This window comes from Micrasema longulum, unplaced genomic scaffold (genome assembly GCF_059751315.1).
Source record: "Micrasema longulum isolate JH-2025_06_02 unplaced genomic scaffold, ASM5975131v1 h1tg001367l, whole genome shotgun sequence".
In the NCBI taxonomy this organism is placed as follows: domain Eukaryota; kingdom Metazoa; phylum Arthropoda; class Insecta; order Trichoptera; family Brachycentridae; genus Micrasema; species Micrasema longulum.
In genome coordinates, this window is record NW_028278553.1 from 173,343 (window position 1) to 185,792 (window position 12,450).

Here is a 12,450-nt window from a genome sequence, read left to right on the forward strand (position 1 = left end):
TGAACATATTAAGTTCTCCAAAACAATGTCTACATTTAAGATGAAGATCCGTAATTGGATTGTATCGAGGGGTAGAGACCACTGTATGAGATTGCTCCGGGAATAAATGCATAACATCGCTGCTGTTTTCATTATTATCCATATACGTATATCGTATATGTGTATGTCAGCACTGTCATACGTATTATTATATAACTTTTGATTCCATTTTCGACATGTATTGTAATTTTTTATTATTTTTATTTTTCGATTATTATTTTGTCTATTTTTCTTTTATTATTTTGTATATTGTTTTGATTACCTGTATATTGTTTTAATATGTAAATAAATATTATTGATTTATATATCGAAGAAACCCGACTTAACACGGAATTTTATAACAAGTCGGGACTTAAACAATATTTCATTGGGTATTTTGTGCATTAAATAATGAAAAAAAATTAAATTAGAAATGCCAAATTCAAATTGATAAAAAAAATCTTTTTTATAAAGTCTCAAAATAGTACAAATATAATACATGAATGTCCTCATATTAACTTATATCAAAACAAACAAACCATCTCGCCGTTTCTCTGTAAGAGTAGGCAGAGAGCATAGAATGCCACATCACTGTATCTTTGCATACTTTACATTCATACATCTTCTCATGCACGCGTGTCGATTATTCCGATTTTTAACCTGTCCATCTTCAAATATTTGTTGGATTTAGTCATGCCATGTCTTTCTTGGTCTTCCTCTTTTTCTGTATCCATCAACATTCGCATTGTAAATATTCTTAGCCGTTCTTTCGCCGTCCATTCGCTCTACATGTCCAAACCAGCGCAGAGCTCTTTTTTCGATTTTGTCGATAATGCTTATCTCACCCTTATATATCGTACGGTTCTTTACATTTATGCATCTATTGTATACTGTTTTGCCACACATTCGCCGGAGATATCGCATTTCGACAACATTCAGCCTACTTTCACCCCCGTTTTTCAAAGTCTATACTTCGCTCCCATACATCAGGGTACGGACTAGAACTCCGTTGCGAACTGATAAGTTTGCCTCTTGCGACAAACATTAATTTTCCAAGGTTGATTTAAGTTCACTGTTCACTTTGTTTCCAGCACTCACCCTCCTTTCAATATCTTTCTCAGTCATTCCACCTATAGTAAACATACTTCCCTATCTACTATCTCATATCTAAGTATCATTAAAATAGATACTAATTAATAACATTTTTAAGCAATATACGTACACTTAAAAGCTATAAAGAAAAATATTGCAGATATCAAAACATTTTCAATTTCAATTTTTGGGAAAAACCACGAGGTTTGTTGATATGGGTTCATGTAAAATTTATTTATTTATGACTACATACAATATTTTTTTTCAACTTTTCATATTTTATTTGTACTATATATTCCCAATCAATAAAAGTGCGGGTATTTGGGGATATTATAGAATAACACAATAGTTTTAATAAAAAGTGGATAATTTTTTTTTCGAAAATCACCTTGTATTTTACGTTTCAATAACTTTTTTTTTAAACAAAGAAAATAAAAGTAAGAAGAAAACAAGCGACATCTATTATGAGAAAGGCGTAATATTTTTATATGCCGGAAATCTCTATATTGAATTGGTTTCCAAGCTAGCAACTCTCAATACTTATAAAACATATTATTAACGTTTAACAAAACATTAGCGAACCCGACAGACGTTGTACTGCCCGAACGTTGGTTTGCCTGCTATTACCTTGAAATAAGACTTTTTATTGATGGTACCTAGGTATTTGTTTATGATTGAATTCCAAAACTAAACATTATAACTATTAATATATTGAATTTAAGTAGGTACATTGGTACTTGTTTATGGTTGAATTCCAAAACATAAAATAATTCATTTTCACCTTAGGTGCACTTTATTCAAGAATACGATTTTCAAAAATGTATTGAATGTTAGTTAATAATATTTAAGTATTAATAAAAATCCAGAAAAAAAATAAATGGGAAAAAATGATAAGGAATTTCAGGAAAGAATCTGATTGGGATTGTCGGGAGCGAATGTTGTTTGTAAACATTTAAAAACAATATTTTTTTGAACACAAAAAAAACAACATCTTTCAATTTTTTTCGCATATGCATTCTCGTCGAATGCAACATGCTTCTAAAAAAAAAAATTTATGCTTCTAACTTTTTTTAAAAGATTAGATTGAAAATTTTAATATCTACAAACATGCGCAGCTCAAAGATTTACATTTCGCTGAAAACCGCACGTGAATTCGTTTAGGAGGAGTTCAGTGACATCACAAGTACAGAAGAATTATAAATACTCGTATTAGCAAGATAAGCAAAATAATAAAGTGACTTGATTGAAAATTTATAATACAAGTGTTTCAAGACCAGACCGCGGAACTACAGAAGAATATTCCTTATGATAAACATCTTTTAAAATGTTTTTTTTTGGAAAATGGAGTCTTTCTTAAATTTCTCAAGCTAGCCTCCCTTCCATAGACCCCACCCCTCCTCTACAAAAAATGAGATGATAAACGTATTTGATCAACGAAGCAAAGCGCACCGGACGCGGACAAGGGAAGCGAAGCGGTTGGGAGGGTTGGTGAAAAGAAAATTCGCCAGAAATTAAGGATTTATTCCATTTTCAAATTTAAAAAAAAAATCATCATCAACCCTTTCCGCACTTAGTGGTGCATAAGGCACTGCGTTGGTTCACCAATCGCAGCGTATCTTGATCATTTTTGTTACATGAAGGTGAGGTGATCAGTCTTACGCTACAGGTACCAGCCTAGTGACTATGAAATATTCTAGTGTAAAAAACCCCTTTAAATAATATTTCATTTCAACCGTGTCGGGAATCGAACCCGAGACCTCTCGCATGGCAGGCAAGAGATGAGATTTTGGAAAAAAATAGCAATTTTAAACGTTAATCACGAGGAATGTTCCTCTGAAGTTTCGCGCTCTGGCCCTAAAACCCATATACATATATAGATTTATTTATTGAGAATTAAAGTACGTTTGTCTGTATTCTAAAAATACTTTATTATTATGTGTTACAAAGTTAATCGCCGATTCAATAAATTATTATTTACTTGTATATTTGATTTGTACACGATACAAAAAAAAAACATTAGCAGTAAAAACTCCAATTATCCCTATTAATGTGTGCCAGGTTTTATTGCCTTGAAATGAATACTGCCGATTTAAATAACATTAAAAACTTTTGTAAACTAGTCCAACAAAATTAATTGCACGATCAAATTAAAATTAGAAACTTCTCCTTTATTTTTTATTTCTTAATAACGATGTAGATATTTGGCAATCCGAATGAGTTGAGTTCAGATCAACGGAATTTTTCTGTTCATAAAAACATCGTGTATGAACTGATCTCTTTATCAAATGTTATATTTCTAAATATAATTTTCTTTTTTAGATAATACAATTATTATATAGGTATCAATTAAAATATCAGAGTGTAAATTAGAATCCTGAACGAATTTTTTTTACTCGAAGGCTGCTCTCAAAATCCCGAAGATGGAAATCGATTGTGGAAAGGTCCGTCTTGTATATCGTGGTTGTCGCATTCACTTCCAATCCTTGAGATCCCGGGTTCGATTTCTGGAAAGGTCGACACATAATATTTGTTTTTTAAGGTGGTTTTACACTGAGGCATTTTCTGTATGATTGTGGGATTTATCTTCTGATGACTTATATAAACGGCGTCTGACTTAAGAAATTTTAAATTGACGATGAAAATAATTATCTGATGATTAGATTGTTTTCTGATATTTAAAAAAAATTATAAAAGAAGTATTACAGACATAGCCTATTGCGATATAAGTTAATACAGATTTTGTTTCCATTCGTGTTTGCAATATGTTCATGATAATGAATGATAATATTCAACAAAAGCGGAGGGCCTTTGTATAATTTTTTAAAGTCACAGTGAAGGGGGTAGGGAAAGTGGTGGAGTTAAATTAAATTAAAATCACGATACATGAAATTTGACATTTTAAAAGAGTAACTAAGTTTACAACGATTTAAACGAGCACTAAATAAATAGTCCAGATCTTGTCTCGATGTCCCTTATGTTTGTCAATGCTTCTTTCTTTCTTTTTTTTTAAATGTTTTAAACTATTCTTTTATTGTAATATTTAAACCTTATAAATTGTATACATGGACAATGTCCGTTAAAAAATAAATAAATAAATAAATAACTCGTTTATTGATAAAAAAAAGCACTGCTTTTTAATTATTATTTTATACGCCTCCTCTCGTTTGCGAGTGATTAAAGCACTGTTTTGTGCTGAAGAACCACGTTCTTGAAAACAGCGTCGGATATGCGGAGAAAGTACATTTGCTGAAGTTTTTCAGTGTCTTAGAACTGGGATCTGAAGCGATAAACTGACTTATCTGACTCAACTTATCTTCCTATAACAAATTATCAAGATACGCCACATTTTATTAAACAGTGACAAGACAGTGCTCTATGACCATCGTATGCCGAAAAAGAATTGATGATGATGATCCAATTTAATGTTCCAATCCACCGGTAATAATGTACTGAACGGTAATAATGTGCTGTTCCTCGATCAACACAGCACAAACTATGGCTTGCATGCACCAATGTCGCGATTGTGTCGTATTGTAAACTCGAGATAAGATCTGGACTTTTTTGGTGTAAGTCTTTATAGATTTAAAAAATCAGTAAGGTAGACCAGATCTTGTCTTACGGTAGTAATTTTTATGTTTTTTGTTCTAGCTTTAATTTTATTCAGTTGTATTTTATTTTATGAGTGCCAATATTTATTGTTAGAAATTGTAATTACCACGGTAAGAATAGACTGCATAGGTCCGTCAAATATTTTTTTAAATATTAAAATAACAAGAACCATAAGACTGTTAATTATACATAAAATAAAAACAAATAATTGAAATAAAATGTCAATATACCTAATGAAAAACATGATGTCTGTGTGTAGAGAGATCCATCTTATTTAGAAATAAATGCATTTAACGTTCATTCTTTTTCTTATACATAAACGTGGGGGTCGGTGCTAAGTTTTAAGCTCCTGAAGTCACTGCGATCTGTGAAGATCTATTGTGACGCGTCTCCGTGAATACTTCTCGCCCTCCAAGCCCAGTTCTATAAAGAGCCTGACTACCGGCGTGGAAGGCGGAAGTTCTCATTTTGCTAAATCTCTACATATTGCTAGAAAGTATCGGGCTATTAGGTAGGGGATGAGCTCTTAAACATCCTCAGGTTTATCCAGTGGTCCCCTAGGATGAGGCTTCTTTTATGATGTAAAGTATCTATTCTACGATCATATAAGATATACGAGGGTAAAGTCGATGGTAAATGAAATGAAATTATTAACATATAAACAATGAATATTTTACAATACAATGATATTTGTTCATAAAATTATAAACTCTAATAAAAAAACAGAATTTTGGAAAAAAATTGATCGGAACCAGCATGAACACGATCACAATACTAGAGAAAAGAACAAAATTAGACTTCCATTTAGGAAAAAGGCAAAGTCACAAAATTCTATTTTATTTAAAGCAATTAAAAAGTATTACGAAATGGAAAAAAATATTTATGAAGAAAAAAACATATCAACATTTAAAATAATGGTCAAGACATATGTGATAAACAATTTATAATTTAAATATATTTGCAATGTTATTATTAGAACACACATAACAATATGTGTGCCCTATTTTAAGATTTAAATAAAAAAATAAGTGTTCGCGGTTCGTGTTCGTTCCGGTGCAGTGCAAATCTACCCATTTAAAAACAATGTTTCTCATCAGGAATCGAACCCAAGATCTCTAGTATGGTAGACAAGCGCTTTGACCATAAAATGGACTACATAGTCAATAAATATGATCTGTTTGTTGTTTTTGAAAAGACCCAATTATAGTTGTAAAATATCCAGGTAGGAGTAAAATATTATTTTATTATTGTAGTTTTTTTTCGAACGTGAGACAAACGTCTAAAATAAATTTTTGCTTTAGAGGGTAGAACGCGATAGTCCATTTTTTGCCGTTTTGAAGTTAAAAATAGTAGCAATAAGCTATTTTATACGAGAATAAAATATCCACTTTCGTTGTAAAATAGCCTTTTTAAGTTGAAATAAAAAGCTTTAGTCCACTTTGTTTTAATGTAAAAAACATCAAAAGTCTACTATTATTATGAAAAAAAAACATTATTATACATACGGAGTTTTTTATAGGTCGAAATGATCCCATTTGGTTCTAAAGTTATAACGTTTTGGAAATCGCACGATCACAAAATCTTGCTTTATGACCATTTTGTTCAATGTGACTTCCATGGTTTATTCTTTAAGTTACTGATATTAATTTTACTTTTTTTTTGTTTTTGTATCGAGCCTCATGTGGCAACCAAATAATGGAACTAAACTTTAAACGACTTCTTACCAAGGAATTATACAATGTCCTCATAATCTGAGTGTTGGAAAAGATCTTGGCATATCTAAGAAAAAAACCAAGCATTTTAAGGTAGTCATTACATAGATTAACTAACTTAAAAGATAACTGAGCATCAAACAACACCCCGAGATCTCTGGACGTTGAAGCCTTTTCAAGCTACACTCCGTCCATGAGATGACGATACTATATTGTTTTGGATGCTCTTGTGTATGCCATTACAAAACATTTGGAAACATTGAAGAATAATTTGTTTTGTTTGCTCCATTGAATTATATTTTGAATGTCACACTGAACGTATTTCACAAAAAAACATTACTCATTAGACGCACTCCACACTCCATATTCAAAATAATGGACACACCAACACAAAAAGTCACGTGTTTTACATGTTCTTGTTACATCTTGTTGTCCTGTTCAGAAATTTGTATTATATATTGTGTTGTGTAAGTAATAGATGCTGTGTTAGGTTTCTGTTTTTTTTATTGTAATAATATCATTGTATTATACCGAAGAATATCCATCTCCCCCTCCTTAAAACTCTCTGCGATCTATAGTATGCCGATGATGCGGTTATAATTGACTATTCAGTCGGGGGTCTTCAGGTCACTGTAGATAAGCTAAATAGGTACTCCGCATGCATGGGTTTAAAAATCAATAAAGCGAAACCCATGTACTGTGTAATATTTCGTGCCTTGATGCTTAAAATCTCCTGACTCTATCAAACTGAATCATCGAAAGGGTCGAGAGTTTCAAATACCTGTGAGTACACAATATTATTTTTGGTATGTGTATATATATTTACATATTTATACACGCACAATTCTGGGTTTTATCCCAAGGGGGAGTAGGTATATTATTATTTATATCACTACAGAGATGGGTAGAATTTTTTGTTTCAAGATTATGGATATTCATAAGCCCTGTAAACGCTCGAATATCCATAATCTTGAAACAAAAAATTCTACCCATCTCTGTAGTGATATAAATAATAATATACCTATGAGTATTTGTTACAGAAAATGTCAACTTATAAAAAGAGCTGGGAGCGCGGTTAGGAGTAGTAGGCGCCGTAATCAACAGTATGAAGGTTGTCTGGAGATCGGATATTTACTCAGTGAAAACCAAATTCGCCAAAACGCCTGCATAACCCTATTCTTCTCTACGGATGCGAATCGTGGCACCTTACTAGGGCACAAAACTGCAAAATTCCTAATTTTGAGAATGGGTGTCTTAGAAGAATATTGGGTGTGCGGTCGTTTAAATTTGTGAGGAATGAAGTAATAAGAGAACGGGCGCAGAAAACTTCGGTGACGTCTGTCCTCAAGTGGAGGCGATACGATTGGCTACGCCATATACTGCGGATGCCACGCTTTTTAAATGTATATTTTTTAAATAAATATTTGCGTTCTTATGATTTACCCAAATATTTAATTTTGACGGCCATTTTCAACGAGTTCTAAATAACTCACTTTTAGAAAATGGGAATCAAGTTGGGGTAGAGCGAGATTCGAACCACGAACCTTTGGTCCGTGAGTCCGAGATACTAGCCACAGGGCCACAACTCGATTCACAGCCTTAACCACGCTTGCCTATTTTACAAGGCATCAGGTTCTCGACGTCCTGGACGTCCACTGCTGACTGTTCGTCGGCAGTTTATGTAAGAACTTCGGGGCGAGAAAGTGACTTGGGAGGACGGAAAGGCGTGGCCAGCCGATAAAGATGCATGGAACCTCTTTGTGGATACCATATGCTCTTACTAGGGAGCGGACATAGAATGATGATGATGATGATTATACCAACAAAGACCTGTGTGCACAACAATAAATATAAAAAAAAAAAACTAAAAAAAACAATTAAAGCTTAAGGGTTAAATTTCCAAAAGTTTTATTGGTTCTGTTTTTTCACTAGGAATAGGGGCGGGAAGGAACTCCTGTAACATTTGGCGTGTGTATCAGAACTCAGCACCCATCTCACGTTTAGAAGTAGCTAGAAACTTCGTGGGTTAAGCGCGGAGATCAAAACTAATCAGATGGGAAATTAGTTAATAGAATACACCGCTAGGGGGAAATATTTTATCCCTAGGGGATGGAGCGAATTGAAAGTTGTAAATTATGAATGAAACTAGTAATAAAAAAATCATTCATTCGTATGTTGTGTTTCAGAACATGACTGTTCCTTTGCCAAGGCTGAAAAACAAACTAACACAGGCTTTTACTAAAAATAATTTTTAATTATAAAAGAAATATTTCCATACAATATTAACTATCAACCCTGGTTCAGTATCAGGCATAAAAGAAACATTCACATTCTATCACTTCTTCATTATATTTTAAATAATCACTTCACCTGTTTATCTGAGAGAGCTCTTCCAACTTTTATCACAACACGGACTATCTCTTCGTTTTAGTAAAGAGAGAACCCTTTTAATACCCTTTCATTGCTTTAATTTTCTTCCCTCCTCTTTCGCAGTAGTAGCTGCTCGATTGTGGAATTATCTACCCACTAATGTTAGATACGCTCCTTTTTTATGTACATTTAAGTCAAGATTGAAATATGTCTTTACATATTGAGTAACATTTAGCATTCTGCCCATATTTGAACATCTATATTCCTTCAGTTCTTTCATCTGTTGATGTTTGTGAAGACTCTTCATCTCTGTTGTCATATGTTAATATAAACAGCTCCCTACGGAGTTGAATCCAGTCCTTGTCTACGAAAATTTGGACAAATTCAAAATATTATTGAAAAATCCACCTGGTCGATGAAGAAGTATAGAAATTGAAAAAAATATAATTTTCAGGCGTTGCCTAGTACGTAAGTGAAATAATTCAGTTACTTGAATCTCACCTGCATAAATGAAGGTTTCAGCTTTTTAACTTCATAAATATCAACATCAACAGATGAATGAATTGAAGAAATATAGATCGTCAAATATGGGAAAAATGGTGAATAATTCAGTTTGCAAAGTGGCCACTCGAACCGGCCAATAACAGGTCATAAGCCCCGTAGATGCCTCGACTTCTATATTACCTTCTCTAAAATGTTCTTCATCTGTGTTGTAATATGTTAATATGTTAATATTAACATCTCCCCAGGAAGTTAATTCCAGTCCTTGTCTATGAAAATTTGGACAAACTCAAAATATTGTTGATAAATCCACCTGGTCCATGAAAAAGTATGCAAATTAAAAAAAAAGTTCAGGCGTTGCCTAGACATCACTCAAACAATGAAAACTTAGTATTTTTCCACAAAAATACTTTTTTTTTTCTCTGATCAACAACTTCCTTACAGTCTAACGTTTAAGGGTTTAACTTGTGGTAGAACTTGGATAATTAGGGTTTTATTTCAGGAATTAGAGTGAATAAATAATTAAGTAATCATGTTAATCCCATCACGAGTCGACCCAGTGACCTCAATTTCCTATAAGTGTATTTTTAAAGGTGTTTAATGTAATTAAATTACTTTCCTACCTGATCGATTAATTTTTCCAACCTTTCAAAACTTTGGAAGTTTGTGCGAAGCGGGTATTTTAATTAATTCAAAAAAATCTTAGAATTATGGAAAAATAAATTTTATCTGACGGCATTTCAATATATTTTTTTTCATGTAGGTTTTCAAGCAAGAAACTAAAAAAACATCCCGCCGTTTCCCCTTAATGGTAGGCAGAGATGATTCCTAATCAGGACAAATTTATCGTTGATGATGCCTGTGGGAACAATGATTGGTCTGTTGAACAGCCTACCTCGAGAGGTGGATCTTTTCCATGCTAGGATTACCAGTTTTAGACTCTTCCTATCTAATTATATATCATAATGTGGATTAGTGACTTATTCATCTATGCTTGCTATTGTTTTTATGGACCTTAATAAACAGGCCGTACTGCTGTATTGTACATATAAATAAATTATAGAACCCCACATCACTCGCAGAGCTCGCACCTACCTAGGAATTGCAGGAGCAACTTTTAACATGATGCGTTTTATCTGGAACTCTACTCTATACTCGGTTAAAACGAAACGCCAATTATTTAACTCTTGTAAAATGCCAGTACTTCTATATGGATGCAAATCTTGGCACCTTACTAAAGCTCAAAACACCAAACTTCTGAGTTTTGAGAGTAAGTACTTGAAAAGAATATTAGGTTGAAAGTGGTTTTATTTTATAACTAACATTGTGGTCCCTGAACAGACCCAGCAGCCTCCTATAACGAGCGTCTTGAGGATACGGCGGTGGGCTTGGCTTGGACACGTGCTGCGCATGTCTCAAGAGAACCTAAACCCAAGTTGCCTCTTCTTTAAACCTGCGGGCTCACGCCGTCCTGGAAGGCCGTCGATGAGGATCTTTCGACATTATTTGGCGGAAATAGGGGGCGCTGGATTGATGCTGGCTGGCGATAAGGCTCCTGGACGCAACTGGTGATTTCTATATGCTCCACTTAAGATCAGATGTGGAAAAAAGAAGTAGATATATCACTCTGTCTTTGCATACATACATTGCTTTCTCTACGTTTTTATGTCTTTATATGAATGAACGCCGATTATTCCGAATTAAGACGTATCCATCTTTGTAAGTATTTTTTGAATTTGATCGTCAAGAAAAACCGCATTGTTTTTATATTCCAAGTCACACAACATTAGGGGAGAGTTCACTTATATTCCTCGATCTAGTGGTATTGATTTGCATAATATTAAATCCATTAATATGATGAATAAGAACGGTGCAAGAACGCACCCCTGCTTCACTCCAGTGGAGACCTCGAACTTGTTTTGTTTGACTAACTTACCTAATATAAACAATAACAAAACCGAATAACAATGTTTTTATTCTCGTAAAAGTTCAATGTGACATATTCCTCAGCCTCCTCTCTAGTGCCTTCAGAAATCTATTCAAATTGTTTAATAAATTAATTAATAATTTAGAGTAGGTCGCTGAGTTGTGTCGTCATGCAAAAGTCTTGCTAGGAATTCCTAGGTCGCGAATTGGGAGTTTCGGTTTGTTGTTCGAGCAACATATAATTAGAACATGTCTTGTATCCGGAAGTTGTTCAGAGCGCCCGCGCCCCTAGCAAACAAGACACAATATAATGAACCGAATTACACAATAGGACGACATCAGAAACGTTACGTGGAGACGAAATAATTCTCTGAAATATTACACCTTTCATATATTTTCATTATCTATTTATTTATTATATACTCCCAGAGGGCTTTTACATGACAGATAAAAAAGTGAAATTCAAGCGTTTCTTGGTATTTTAGTTTTTTATTTATTTCACGTAAAACTATTTATTTTTTCTTTTCTATATGAACACTAGAGTAGGCCGATGATGTGCTAGTAATTGAAGAAGCAACCATAGAAAACTCATTCAGGAGAAGTTAGACTATTGACAGACATTAATAAAAGACCTTCCGTTCCACTTAGGCATTTTGTGTCATATTTTTATTCATTTTTACAATTACCTTGACGGTTTTTAATATATTTGAAATAACCTCATGTGATTCAATTCAATTCAATTCAATTTATTTATTTTAAATATAACATATACATTACAAAAATATATTCAATACGTACATATTATAAAAAAGAAAAAAAAATATACGAAAGAGACTCATGTCAAAGTAGTCGAAGAATCCTGCTCCGGAAAACCCCTTCGGATACATGGAACAGATCAATATCCAGATAAGTCCTTATGGCTTATTACGGTTGCGATATCTCACAGATCCTCATTCATGCTTTTACATCGCGCCTCTATCTGTATACTAGAGTGGGCCGGTGATGTATGAAATTTTTTATTTTTTTAGACATCAAAGTGAAAGGGGTCTAAAAAGTTGCATTTTGGATCACATTGAACGTATAAATTATTAAATAAAAAAATATTCCATAGTACTTTTAGCCCTCAACCGAGGTTTGAAGCTTATCACTGTCTGAACATTTTGTGAATTATCTATATCGATATCGATATTTTTTTTTTTTGTTAGAAAAGATATAACTTCAT